The sequence below is a fragment of the Oryctolagus cuniculus genome, chromosome 5 (genome assembly GCF_964237555.1).
Source record: "Oryctolagus cuniculus chromosome 5, mOryCun1.1, whole genome shotgun sequence".
In the NCBI taxonomy this organism is placed as follows: domain Eukaryota; kingdom Metazoa; phylum Chordata; class Mammalia; order Lagomorpha; family Leporidae; genus Oryctolagus; species Oryctolagus cuniculus.
In genome coordinates, this window is record NC_091436.1 from 56,892,843 (window position 1) to 56,906,294 (window position 13,452).

The 13,452-nt window shown below is 36.7% G+C and overlaps 2 long non-coding RNA genes across 2 annotated transcripts in view; one reads left to right on the top strand and one right to left on the bottom strand.

Annotated features, from left to right (window-relative positions):
• The first annotated feature begins 337 nt into the window (after positions 1 to 337).
• On the top strand, positions 338 to 10,727 carry LOC127492984 (uncharacterized). Its single transcript, XR_007922861.2, has 4 exons — positions 338 to 692; positions 3,583 to 3,724; positions 3,976 to 4,112; positions 10,499 to 10,727. It is a non-coding gene; the product is annotated as an uncharacterized lncRNA (long non-coding RNA).
• The window catches only part of LOC103349868 (uncharacterized), a 56,375-nt gene continuing 51,189 nt past the window's right edge, over positions 8,267 to 13,452 (bottom strand). Inside the window, exon 3 of the long non-coding RNA XR_517982.3 lies at positions 8,267 to 9,350. This is a non-coding gene — a long non-coding RNA (uncharacterized lncRNA). The remainder of the gene's footprint in view (positions 9,351 to 13,452) is intronic.

Consider the following 13,452-nt stretch of genomic DNA (forward strand, 5'->3'; position numbering starts at 1 on the left):
CCTAGTCTTAACTTTAGCCTGAACCAGATTTGACTGTTGCAGCCATTGGAGGAATGAAACAGAGGATGGAAGATTCTCTCTGTCTCTCTCTCTCTCTTTCAAATTAATAAATTTCTTTTAAAAAATGAAACACACTTTTTTTTTCTTTTCCTACATTCTCTGCAAATTCTTACACATATCAATAATACGGAGAAGCTTGAAATACTGTAAGTAAATTGTGCATCAGGAGAATAAATATAACATGAGATTTCAGAAAGTATTAGAAGAATGAATGAATGGTGTGTGTTAAAGATTTAATATGAATAATACCTAAATGTGATGTTTAGTGCTTAGCTGCTCTCTTAACACCAGCAAAAAGTCGAGGCTATAAATAACCTAAATTTACCTCCCCCCTTAGCTTTATTTACGGCCCTGCCCACCTGCTTCCTCAGGAGGCCACAGTGGACAATAATAATTGACCAAATGTATTTCAACATTTGCTTTGGGTACAACAAACAATGTGACTTGGATTTTTCTTAATTCACTTAGGGGTGTCAGCTACTAGCCTCATCTCAGCACTGCACTAAAATGGAACTAGAAGAGGCTACCTGGATTGTGAACAAGATATTCCTCCATTCCATCCAAAATTAACTTGAATTCTCAGGACTGGACCCAATTTTGTTTGAAAAATGAAGCTTATACAATTCGAGAAGGTGTGCTGTTAGAACACTCAAACTTATAAACACAAGCTTACTCCAGAGCCCTGGGAGGAGTCCCTGTTAGTGAGGCGGGCATGCTAGCTCAAGCAGCAACAGCTTTGCAGTAAATCCCAGGAGTGCTCTGCTCTCTGCAACCGGATGCCCTGACGCTTTTCTGTCTTATTCTCCACCTTCCCATGATGCTGAATGTTGCAATCTTCAGACACTTGACATCCAATCAAGAAGCACATTCACTGCAGAACTGACTCCGTATCCTGTCATTAGCATCACTGATTTAGTTTTGTAATTGTTTATGCACATCTTTGAGGCTCTGCTAGTTGACAAACTCCTTGAGGGCAAAGTCCCCAAACATTTGCACTTAAAAATTGCCTTTGTATCCACAGTGCAGGGCTCTCAATAAGAGGTTAATTGCATGATTGGATAAATCATATATTTCTCACAAATTGTCCATGCTTAAAATGACAAAGTTCTATTATGCTTATACAAACTTACAATGTTTTTACCTGACTGTTTCTGTTGATTACAGAACAAAGACTAAACGGGGATTAGCTTTCTCACGATTTTGTTCTTATTTCAAGAAGACAGTTGATTTTTTTAATAGTGTGGCAAGTTAGAAAAACCAGGAAACACAGTCAAACACATTGTTCATATCTCCAAGCAGACTAGAAGAAGCACTTTATTCCTAGTCATAAGTATAATTTTCAAGTAGAAAATGTGAATTGGAATTTTGTAAGCAAAACAATTAAAGGGCGGATAAGGAAATATAATCAGCAAAATCTTCAATTAACAAAATATACTGTGGAAATAACAATAGTTCTTAAATTTACCATTTAGGGAATGTACTATAATGAGGTTCAGAAAAAAATGAAATCATTTTGTATGATTTGATGGGTTGTGCCTTGTATTTACACAGAGGGAGAATAAAAGGAAATTAAAACAAGCCTGAAGTTTTGCTTCTGTAAGATTATATTTTGGTAGCAAAACCTATAGGGACAATTAAATTGGAAAATCAAAAGCAGGCTCACTATTTTTTATAAAGTCAAAGAAGAAAAAATATAAATACAGAGCTACATGAAGCAAGAAGATATAAGCGACTTGTTTAAAAAACAATTCTTTATTTTGTGCACCTTTGTATCACATATCCTCCTAAAAGGTTTTCTGTTCCTGAGACTTGCTTGTACTTCCTTCAGCTCTATATAGCTTATATTCATCACTTAAAATTTATTATTTTCATATATATTATGAAATATTAATATAAGAAATGTGTAATAATATATAATAATATTATATAATATATATTAATATATAATAAGAAATGTAAATACCATAGCAATCAAAAAAGAGATAATACAGATGACTACAGTGTAAATGGTTTGAGGACTAACATATTTAACAGATTTGTATAGACACTGATGACAAAAAGAATACAGTTGCTACCACATGGCTTTTGTTTCTGACTTGGTTTCAATCAGAGTTTCATGTTAAAGGTCATATCTACCTTTTCTTTGAATTCATCAGCAAATATTTGCACATGACAAGTTATAGGACTGGCAATCTCACCAGGTACTCTTTTTGCCTCTCATTTGACAAAGAGGATAGCAAGTTCAAACAACCATCTAGAATACATAGGTGTGTGCTGCCTCACACAGAGCATGACCCTTTCTAAGTTAAGAAGTAACTTGTTGAGAACTATTGAGATTTCGGTATGATCTGAAGTCACCTCTGCTGACTAATTTGATTTGTGAAACAAGGAATCCAAAAATTGGGTTTTTCAACCTCAACTTCCCGAGCTATTTCTGTTTTACTAACAGCAAAATAAGATAGGAAGAAAAGGCATTGAGAACAAAAAAAGCTAAATTTTTCTTTCTCATAAATCATAGTTTTTAAATGGGCCTTTTACTCCTTGATGGTAAGTTCAGTATTTTTAAATTAGGGAAAAATTGTATGATAAAGAATAATTGTTGACATTATTCTATGTGCATTAAATAAGAGAATTTTCAATCAATAATGGAACAATCACTTTCTACAACATAATCATGTGTTTAGAGAAATAGCATAATCTTGGAAACTATCATGTATTTATATTAAATTTTACAAATGTTTTCTGTATTTTCTGAAAAAAATGTTTTAAGAATATTCTTACTCTACTACCACATTCAAGATCCACTGTCTTATTTCCTTTTTATTTCTCATTTAAAAATGAAATTAAATTGTATAAGCTGCTACGTTAACTATAGGTTTTAGCACCTCCGTTTATCACTGCAATAAAGTTATATTGAAAGCAACTGAAGATTTCATAGATCTGATGACTTTGATGACTTTCACTATAAACCAAGAAATGATATAATTAAATCTTTATTTGCAAGCTAAATCCACTTTAAAATTTTCATGAAGAAAAGATTAAATAAAAAGTACAAAATGCCAAATATCAAATTGAAACATAATTTGCTTCATTTGCTTAAACATTTCTTTCTAAAGAAAAAAATTAGAAGAGCAAAACAAAGAAAAATGAATGGAGGAGAAAGGAAAAGGGGGCAAAGAAAGAAGGAGAGAGGGGAGAAGGGGAGACTAAGACACCTGTGCTTCTCAGACCAGTTTTAGACCGAGCCGCTGGCTTTGCTTCTCTTCAGAAAGGAATTCTATATTTTCCTTTCAAATTTGAAAATCATTCTTAATATTTTTCAATTTAGAAATTTAAAAAGGTAGTAAAACTGATAATGAAAATAAGACACTAGTATTTTCTGGATTCTATACCTAAAGAAGCAAAGAGTAAGTCCTGCTTATAACCGTGCTCAGCAGGGTTGATTTTCCTTACTATTAGTTTGTATCATCAGTGATATCCTTAGAGCTCTGAATCTTGTTTTCACTTGTTTCTGCCTCCCAGGTGTGATGTTAATATACACAGTCAGCTTAGCAGGTGCAGCCCATAAGAGCTGAAGTTCTTCTTTACAGCCCTTGTGGTCTCTACTGGTCAAGCAAAAGAAAATGAACTGTTTGCGGAGCCCAAGAGACAAGTGATTTGAAAGGTGAGGGAACTGCAAATGGATGTCAGGTCTGACAATTACAGACTGCATATGGGCTTAATTTCTAAATGAGCAAGAAAGAGGCATCTAAAAGAGTTGAGAATTATACCACATGGTAGGAGGTCAATGCAATTATAATGAATGAAGAAATATGAACTCTGTGCAGAAAATAGTGGTGATCTAAAATGTACAGCTGACTCTGCCAAAGAAGTTAAGCACCTTAGTTCACTGTCATATCATTTGCTCCTTTCTAGACTCGTCTTTACTATACAATGGAAAGAAGATAAGAGCTGGAGGAGAATGAGCAAAAATAAAAAAAGAAGTGATAGATAGGAGGAAAAGAGAAAGAAGGAATTACAAGACAGTCGTTAACTCATAATCAAGATAAGCTGTAAGTTTTTACTATAGATTTTAAATATCTTCTGACAAAGTGATTCTGTATGAAGCAATGACATAATGAAATCAATTTGTATTTTCCATCAGTTTAAAACTGTGAACTCATGTCACAACCTTATTTTTTAAATATATATGGATATTTCAAAATCCATGGAAAATATAGTTAAAAGAGAAATTTATTTTGGTGCAAAAAATTTTAAATCATGCATAGTTTTTCTTAAAGCATATTATTATGGACTGAAGATCGCTAATATGCATGGATTTCAAAGTTTTTTGCAACTTATACTTTAGTTTCCTAAGAACATTTTGAAGTACCATCATATGCATACTTATGAAAGTTTATATAAAATTTGCCCAAGAAACATACCATAAATCCTTAAATATGTGAACTTTTTTTCATAAATTTAAAATTATTTGTTTGCTGGGGAAGGACTTGTATAGAAGAAATGCTAAATGGTGTATAAGGATCTGTAAATATTTTCAATCTCATAGTTCAAGTTTGGCTAAAGCCTTTAATTACGGTATAGGGTAAAGACCATCTCTGGTGCATTGTTCTGACGTTAGTTCCCAAGATGTGATGGATGCCTTAATTATTGAGTACAGCATTGTTCAAACTGCAGATTAGATAATTTTTACTAAAGTATTACTTAAATTAATAGTGGAACTGAAATGATTTATATGCCTAAAACATTCAAGTCCAACTATAAACTCAAATAAACTTTTAGTTAAATGTACAACAAAACAACGATTTGTTCACTCAGCATTCACTGAGTGACTACTGTGTGCCATAAACTGATGCTCCTAAATTCTTGGAACACTAAAACACAGCTAAAAGCAAAAAGATGACTGTCCTCATAAAACTCACATTCTAGCAAGAGAAGACAGACAATAAGCAATCACTATAATACATGAGGAAGCTATCTAATAAACTGGAGCTAAGAAGGCTATGAGATAATAATAGAGCAAGGTAAAAACTAATACAATGGGGGGATGGCGATGGAATATTCAGGTTGCAATTTTAAAATTGAGTAGTGATATGTACTCACAGCTCTACCTTGAAAGCAAACAATTCCCTGATAAATTCAAGGGTGGCTCAAGTGTTTGGTTGAGCCACTAGATCAGATTGCCGTCACCTGACATGAAAAAGACTGCTCACAACCGTCACTACACTCAGTGAGTTTTCCTATTTACCCTCCTTAACACTGTTCAACACCCCAAATCTTAATGACACCCCCTACTCCTGCAGTTTCATCACACCTGTTTCCTGAGTATTCTCCCTTTCTGTCTGACTGCTCCATCTATGTCTCTCACCAATTCCTCTTCCTCTACTGCCTCTTACCTTCCCACGCGCCACCAAAGCTTGCCCATTAGCATTGTTTTCTAATTCCCCACAGGAGAATCACACCTACATCTGCCTTCAAACAGCTGTCAGCGGTATACCATCCTTCTTTGGTGCTTATACCAGATGTTTACTCTGCAAAGCCTTCTCTGACAAGGTCATCCTTTGTTTTGTACTGGCACCCCCCAAGAAATTTAATCCTAAATACACTAATTTAACATTTAAGAATCAATGCAATACTCTCATGCCCTCCTTTATCAATCCCTTGGCAATAAAAATGTAGAAAGTTTTAAGCATACGAAATTATTTAAAATATTGTAAAGCCTGAAATAAATAGCAAAAGTTTCTATAAACTAAGCCATGGATTACAGAACAGAGAGCACATATTTGAATAACGGAGCAGGTCAAATGGACTTGTATATCAGCCTGCAAAGTTGACCACACACGGGAAGAGAATCACCTTGTATGTGTGTAAGGTAGAAAGTACAAAAATCCAGAAATCTGGGAAAGCTGAATCTGAGTGAAATGTCATTGCAGTAGCCATCAGTTTGGGAGATGTACAAGGGAAGCTTACTTCTATCAGAATTAAGCAATAGGAGAAGGAGGTGGGTAGCATGTAGATGGAGTCTAATAGAAGACATGCAGCCTCTAAGCCTGTGCTATCCTGAGTATGAAATTTGAATTTATGCTATTATTGTTGTATGGAAATTGCAAGTTGAAAAATGAACATAAAAGCCCTTAACGGGCCAGCATAGTGGCATAGCAAAAAGTTGTTGCCTACAATGCCGGCATCCCATATGGATGCTCATTTGAGTCCCAACTGCTCCATTTCTGATCCAGCTCCCTATTAATGGCCTGAGAAAAGGTAGCAGAAGATAAACTAACTACCTGGGCTTCTGCAACCACATGGGGGACCCAGAAGAAGCTCCTGGCTTCTGGCTTTGGCCTGGCCCAACTGTGGATGTTGTGGCCATCTAGGGAGTGTCTTTCCCTCTCTCTATACAACTCTGACTTTCAAAGATAAATATTTAAAAAAATACATCCAAAACAGATTTGCATGCCTTCTACTAGTAGTAAATATACATGGAGACATCAAGAAAAATTCATATGCAAGATTGCAGAAATTTAGTAATCAGGCACACCTAGATAAATATATTGATTTTATAAAAATTAAAGTGTGTAGCACCTCTAAGACTATGCATTCATGCTTATATATGTGTATATATATATATCAACCCCGTTAATACATAATTTGATAAAATCCATTGTATTAAACAAGTGCTTTATATTACAAAGAATAGTATTAATCTCAAACTCTTATGTGTACATAATGATTATTTTGCTTTAAACACTTGCCATTATTTTTATATCATGTATGGTAAATGCCTGAAAAATAAAATGTACCTAGTATATCTCCAGTAATAACAAATGTCCAATACCTGAATCCACTGAGTGAATGTACTTACTTAAAATATGATTTTAGAGTGTCGGTTTCAGTTTGTATTTATCAGTAATTTTGGATTTGCCTAAGCAGAGCTCAAAATGCATTTCACCAGGTGGGCTCATGTAAGTAAACTTTGCTGTAAGGGCTTATCAGTAGGAAAAGCAAACTGTATTGATTACAATATAATTTGATAGAACTGTGAAGGAAAGCTCCCAATGATTATCAGGCAATGGAGGAACAGTTTAGATTATGACAGGGAAGGAGTGTGAAAACCTAGGGATAGAGCAATATCTTGTTTACTGACCTGAATGGTAATTACACAGATACTTGCTCGGGAATTATTTGAGAAACTGTTCATATGAATATACTTGAAGCATGGTATGTATGTTTTGCATTTTTCAAGTAAGACAAAGGAACAGATGTGTTTACAGCATTTGCATTAATTCTGTAGGGCTGTTGTACCAAAGCCCCATAACTGGGTGGCTTAAAGCAGGGAAAATTGATTATCTCACAATCTGAAGGCTAAAAGTTTGATATCCAACTGTCAGTAGGGCTATGCTTCCTCTGAAGTCTCTGAGGAAGAATCTTTTCTTTATTATTTTTTAAAAGATGTACTTATTTATTTATTTATTTGAAAAGCAGAGATCCAGAGATAGAAGGGAAGAGAGAGAGGGAGAGAGAAAGAGATATCTTCTATCCACTGGTTCACTCACCAAAGGCTGCAATGGTTCAGGGCTGGGCCAGGCCAAAGCTAGGAGCCAGGAGCTGCCTCCACTGTGTCTCCCATGTGGGTGTAGGAGCCCAAGCACTTGCCCCATCCTCTGCTGCTTTATCAGGTACATTAGCAGGGAGCTGGATCTGGCACTTGAACTGGCACCCACATGGGATGCCAGCATAGCAAGTAGATGCTTAATCCACAGAGCTGGCTCCAAGAAGAATCTTTTCTATGCCTTTCTCAACTTCTCATTCTGCAACAACCTTTGACATTCTCTAGTTTGCTGGTAATGACTCTAAGCTCTGCTTCCATTTTCAAATGGTACTTTTCCTGTGGTCTCTATTAGGCTTGTCTCTTCTTCCTATAAAAACATCTGTCATATTGACTTTTGGGGCTCATAACGCTGTATGACCTCATCTTAACTTGATTATGTCTGCAAAACTGTGTTTCCAAATAAGCCCTGATCACATTCAAAATTATTAACATTTCTTTTGGGGGGATAAGATTCAACTCATAACAGCATCTATCTCAGAAGCCTTGCTAATAAGAAAGGAAAGTTAGAGTTTTTTCCTATTATTTTATTTATTTTAGTTGCATAAAGGCTATTTTCCCATATTTATGTACATGGGGCCTTCAAAAAATTCATAGAAAATGAATATTATGAAAACTTTTTTACACAAAAATAAACATATTTTAATTACATTTCCCATGAACTTTTTGAAGCACCTTTACATTTATGATTTTAGTAATCTGATCAATATGATTGGTAGAGTTATAGCATTTGTGGCAATGTGTATGCATAAGTGTCTGTGTTTGTGAGAGAGAAAAAGAGAAAATGAGCTGTAAGAAGTTACAGGCTATCATGAGCAGGCCTGAGTTAAATTTGGCCATGTCCACTTTCCCCATTACTTAAATGAGCAGTAAATGAGATTCACGTTGTAAAACTGAGACAACGCAGGTCAAGGTAATGGTCTGGCCTTTCTGTAGTTATTTTTTTTTTAGAATTATTTTATTTATTTGAAAGAGATAGGTAGAGCCAGAGAGAGAGAGAGGTTTTCCATTTCGCTTGTTCATTCCCCAAATGACTGCAATGGCCAGAACTGAGCCTATCCAAAGCCAGGAGCCAGGATCCAGAATCCAGGATCCTCCTCCAGGTCTCCCATGGATGCAGGGGCCCAAGGACTCGGGCCATCTTCTACTGCTTTCCCAGGACACAACAGAGAGCTGGACTGGAAGAGGAGCAACCGGGAATAGAACCAGCACCCATATGGGATGCCAGTGCTGCAGGCTGGGGCTTCAATCCACTACGCCACAGTGCCGGCCCCTCTCTGTAGTTTTAACATCTACATTTTCACTTCATGGGTTTTTTAATTCATATTGGTCTTGCTTTTTGTTGCTTTCACTATCATTGGTTTCCAAACTTGCAATTAAAAGTTAAGTGAAAGTTTTTGTTTATTTTGTAGCAGTACTCTTAAATATTTATGAAGGATCCTAAGTCTGAGTCGCTTTGAGGAAATATAGATGAATTAATAATTGATATGGCTGCTTTGCAGAAAATTAAAGGTTGGGAGCGTGTGTTAAAAAATTAAATCATCCATGGCTAAGACAGCAGATGTTATTTATTTAAAATCTTGCAAAAAAAGTACAATTAGGTTCTTTCTTCAGTCCAAGTCAAATGAAAACCTAATGATTCTTCTCAGCTTCTCAGATTCTGAGTCCTGAGGCTAATCAAAGACTAGAAAAAAAAAGGAGAAAGAGAAATTTCAATTCCTTATCCCAGAATTCTTAATATTCCTAACTCACACAGAAGTGAAAGTGAGTAAGAAAGAAGAAGCTATACATTCTGTACGCCTAGAGTCAGCCTAGAGTCAGGACTCATTTATAAAATGTTTCAGTATTCATTTATAGTTATAAAAATCATATTATGTATTAGCCATTTGACTCAAAATATCTTTAAAAACTAATAGTGGGCCGGCGCTGTGGCATAGCAGGGAAAGCTGCTGCCTATAGTCCCAGCATCCCATATGGGCGTGGGTTCGAGTCCCAGCTGCTCCACTTCCCATCCAGCTCTCTGCTAATGGCCTGGGAAAGCAGTAGAAGATGGCCCAAGTACTTGGGCCCCTATACCCGTGTGGGAGACTGGGAAAAAGCTACTGGTTCATGGCTTCGGATTGGTGCAGCTCTGGCCTTTGTGGCAACAGGGGAGTAAACTAGCAGATGGAAGACCTCTCTCCCTCTGCCTCTCTTTCTCTGTATAACTCTGCCTTTCAAATAAATAAACAAATCTTTAAAAAAAAAACTAATTATATCTCTTACACATTGTTTATATATTTGTTTATATAAATATATTTATTTATTTACTTTGAAGATCCATTTTATTTATTTGAAAGGCAGAGCTACAGAGAGGCAGAGGCAGAGAGAGAGAGAGAGGGAAAGATGTCTTCCATCCACTTGTTCACTCCCCAGATGGATGCAATGGCTGGAGCTGCACCAATCCAAAGCCAGGAGCCAGGAGCTTCCACCAGGCCTCCCATGCAGGTGCCATCTTCCACTTCCTTCCCAGGCCATAGCAGAGAGCTGAACTGGGACTCAAGCTGGTGCCCTTATGGGATCTTGGCACTGCAGGTGGTGGCTTCATCCACTATGACATAGTGCTGGCCCTATTTGTTTATATATTTAAAGTAAGTAAAATAATGAAAGAGAAAGATGAAGAAAATGTAGGGTTAAAAATTCTTGCTACCACTAAGCTTATGGAATTCTAGCAGCTGGTGGGGAAGCAGTTCACACTTTTAACCAAGATTTATGGAACTTGCAATCTTGGCTGGAAGTATTAGTTAGAGGGCAATCTTGCTATAAAAGTTCAGCAATTTTATTTCTGCCTAGGGAATGAGAGCAAGTCTATCTGAATGCTCAGACTATTCAAGAAGCAGATGAGTGGAAAGCGCAACTCTACAATTCCTGACCGAAAACTGCATTTTCTTATCTCAAACTGAAAAAAAAAAAAGATGTAGAGCAAGTTCAAGGAACAACAAAGTATATTACTGTTTCACCTTTAAGCTACTACTCAAAGCTGTCTAATTTTTTTGGAACATGCCATTTTTAAAAGGCAATAAAGCACTCCGCAACTTATTGGATAATGGTCTATAGTTCTGGTTTACCCATCTTTACTACTGGAAGATCCCTCTAAATCACCTCCCCTTTTAAGAATGGTTGGTGTCATTAACTTATAATTCACAGGCCAGTATATTACATATTAATTGAAAATATGAATCAGGGAAAACTTTCCAATATTCTATAAAAGGTAAAATTTTAATAATTCTCATATGAACATATTTTGAAGGCCATGAGTATCACAAGTGTTTCTAAGGAACCTGAAAGATGAAACATTTCCCCCAGTTTACCAGATCAAAGTATTTTTCTTAAGACTTCATTTAATTCATACTCTTGTACTTTTGTTGATATACCAAATTCTGTCTGTTTTCTGTTGATACTAACTTATACTTCTTGTTGGTTTTATCACTCAAAAAATAAAGTTGTGCTTTCATCACAGTATTGGCTGGAAGTCTTTGATACATTATTCATTCATGGCTCAGGGAGACATCATAGGGTTGAAGTAGTGTTCACTCAATAGCCACAAATGGAGTGTCAACAAAGCACCTTGGCTTTACTTGGCCATTAATTAGTGTCCTTCAGTCACTTGATGAAGGTCACTGAGCTTCCATGGCCCCATAGAGAATTCATGTACCTGTATACCTCAATGCTTCTTAAATTACTAAATAATTTTCCTTATTTAATTCAAGTAAAATAAAATTCTATTTTTACCAAATACCTAGCACTTGTGACTTCAAGATAAATATACAGTCTGGGATCCTATTTTATGCTTCCTGCATGTGCTAGCACATATTTTTGCCCACATTTCACTGTTAAACAAAAATATCTTGGTCCTGAATAGCTGGTTTACACTAGATACTTAAAATTATAACAGTACCTTCTAAGCATTATTACATAGTGTGTCTTCTTGGTATAATCTCTATAACGATATTATACAAAATCAATAACCTTTGCTACAGATTTAACCAATGCATTAAAGGAAACACAAGAAAAATGCTTTCCAACATTAGAAAAGAGTGGGCTGCAATTATTTATCTGGTTTTCACTGTGATTGAAATACATAGTCTTCACAGTGAAAAGGAGATGCTCTCAGAGAAGGTATAACCTAAAACATAGATTTGGGGCCAGTGCTGTGACCTAGTGGGTCAAGCTGCTGCCTGCAGTGCCAGCATCCCATACAGGTGCTGATTCAAGTCATGGCTGCTCCAATTCTTTTTTGCACTGTATAACTATGATGCTGCTGCCACAGGAAGGAGTTTCACATTTTAATTTTTTTAAAAAAATATTTAATTATTTGAGAGGCAGAGTGAAAGAGAGAGAGAGAGGGAGAGAGGGAGAGAAAGAGTGAGAAAGATCTTCCATCCACTGATTCATTCCACTTGGCCACAATGGCTGGAACTGGCCCTATCTGAAGCCAAAAGCCAGGAGCTTCATCCATGGCCTCACATGTGGCTGCAGGGGCCCAAGTACTTGGGCCATGTTTTGATGCTTTCCCAGGCACATTAGCAGGGAACTGGATTGGAAGTGGAGCGGCCAGGACTTGAACTGGTGCCCACATGTGATGCTGGTGCTGCAGATGGCGGCTTTACCCACTTTGCCACAGTGCTGGCCCTAGATTATTTTAATTTATAAGCTGATTTACTCCTATTAAAATCAAATCTACGTTTTTTTTAAAGATTTTTTTATTTATTTAAAAGGCAGAGGCAGAGAGAGAGAGGTCTTCCGTAGGCTGGTTCACTCCCCAGATGACTGCAACGACTGGAGTGCCCTGATCAGAAGCCAGGAGCTAAGAACTTCTTCTGGGTCTCCCACATGGGTGCAGGGGCCCAAAGACTTGGGCCATCTTCTCCTGCATTCCCAGGCCATAGTAGAGAGCTGGATCAGAAGTGGAGCAGCCTGGACTTACCCCTAATGGTAGATCTAGAAATGTGCCAGGGAATTCCAATTCAGTCTCATTAAGGTGGCATGTACCAATGCCATCTTACTTGATAAAGTGATCAGTTTAAGTTCATAATTGATCAAAAAGATAGCATTAAGTGTCAAAGGGATTACGTAAATAAGACCAGTATCTGAAAATAATTGATAGAATTAAAAAGGAGAGAATGATCCTACATGGGAAGCAGGATACACAGCAGACTCATAGAATGGCAAAAGCCCTAAACAGCACTCTGGCCTCAGAATCAGCACTTAAGTCATTTGGATCTGGCTAAAAAGCCCATGAGAGTATTTCAGGCATGGAAAGCCAAGACATTGTGGCAAAAAAATTGACCTAAATGAAAGATATCTGTGAGTGAGATCCCAGTGGAAAGAACAGGCCATCAAAAAGGCAGTACCTTTCTCTGAAGGGAGGAGAGAACTTCCACTTTGAATATGACCTTGTCTAAATAAGATCGGAGTTGGTGAACTCAAGAGGATTCCACAGCCTTGGCAGCTCATGACAAGAGCCTCAGGTGATTACTGACATCATAAATAAGAGTGTCAATTGTTAAATCAACAACGGGAATCACTGTGCACCTGCTGTCCATGTAGGACCTTTGCCCTTAATGTGTTGTACTATGAGAATTAATGGTAAAACTATTACTCAAACATTACTCTATACTTTGTGTGTCTTTGTGGATGCAGTCTGTTGAAATCTTTACTTAGTATATACTAAGTTGATCTTCTGTATATAAAGATAATAGAAAATGAATCTTGATGAAGAATGGGATAGGAGAGGGAGTGGCAGA